This window comes from Orycteropus afer, unplaced genomic scaffold (assembly GCF_000298275.1).
Source record: "Orycteropus afer afer isolate SDZICR_OR568_19922 unplaced genomic scaffold, OryAfe1.0 scaffold00463, whole genome shotgun sequence".
In the NCBI taxonomy this organism is placed as follows: Eukaryota; Metazoa; Chordata; class Mammalia; order Tubulidentata; family Orycteropodidae; genus Orycteropus; species Orycteropus afer.
This window is the reverse complement of record NW_006922050.1, coordinates 2,450,202-2,451,708: the sequence shown is the minus strand read 5'-3', so window position 1 is coordinate 2,451,708 and position 1,507 is coordinate 2,450,202.

The window sequence follows — 1,507 nt, the reverse complement described above, 5'->3', positions numbered from 1 at the left end:
AAGAAGAAGAACCAAGATAACCTGCAATATCTGGGGATAGGGCACTAAGAAAAAAAAAGTAGAGAAGGAAAATAATGCAGGAAAAAAAAAATCGGGAAAATACAAAAAGAAAAACAAACAATGGGGTTAACCATGAGAAAAAAAGGGAAATAAACCAAATGAAAACCTTAAATTAAAGAAAAAAAAAATTCAACCAGGCACAGGGAAAAGAAAAATTGCTGAAAACTAGGACCTGGGAGTGAAAGATTAGGAATAACAATAAAAAGGACACAAGTATTAATAGTAATAGTTGTTTTAAAACAGACAAATACAAGGAAACTAATCACCAGGAAAAAGAAAACAACAACAACAACAAAAAAAAAAATTTAAAAATTTAAAAAAAGAGAAAGAGAGAGAGAAAGAATCAGTGGAGGACAGGGCAGGGCACCCAGGCTCTGTCTGAGCACACAGACTGTGATGGAGTTTCTGTGGGCCCAGAAGGTAGGTTGTAGTGGGGGACAGCTGCACCTCCATTCACCAAGCGGGTGTGGGGTATAAGAGTAACAAGACGAATGTCATACCTTTTCAGTCTTGTGGGTCTGGAGTGTCCTTGGGGTTGCTGGAAAGCAGAACATTATCTTAAGCCCAAGGAATCTGTGACAGTGCTGTCTCTTTAAATATCCAAAATAGTCAAACCACTTTTAAACCTTTAAAGTTGCGGTGCCCTCAGGACTGCCAAAAGTCCATAGCTCAGCCGGCCTCTCTCTTCACCTTCTCTGTTCATCCTGTAACCACCATGCACAGTCCTCTGTGCAGTCCCTGGCTAGCAGGGCTGATTTTTAGGTTAATTCTTTGGTCCTATCACCACTCTGGAATCTCCAAGCTGTCTGTGCTGTCAGAATCACTCAAGATTGCTGCCAGACCTCAGCTGTGTCTGTCTCTTTTTTTGGTATTATACAAATTCTTGTGCTAGTTGGGGTTTAGTCCACTTCTATATCTTTCCCTTCAAGGCTCAGGGGTCCAGGTTATCTTCTGTGTCCATGTTAATTGGTTTCTCTTTTCTTTATTGAAGAGGGTCTGTGCATTCTTTCTGCCTAGTCTGCCATCTTCCCCATAAATCAGACTTTAAAAGAGTTAAAAAGCCAAATAGATGACTCCACAGTCGTAGTGGGAAACTTTAATACATCACTTTAATAGTGGTGAAACTTTAATACATCTTCCTTTGAAAGATAGAACAAGAGGAAAAAAACTCAACAAATATGTAGAAGAGCTAAACAATACAATCCACCAACTTGGCCTTATAGACATCTACAGAGCCCTTCACCTAACAGCGACAAATATACATTCTTCTCCAGTGCACATGGAACTTTTTCCAACATAGACCACATGTTAAGCCATAAAGCAAGCCTTAATAAATTTAAAAACATTGAAAATACTGCAAAGCATCTTCTCAGATCATAATGCTATCAAATTAGAAATCAATAATAGGAAGATCAATAGAAAAAGAGTAAACACATGGAAACTGAAC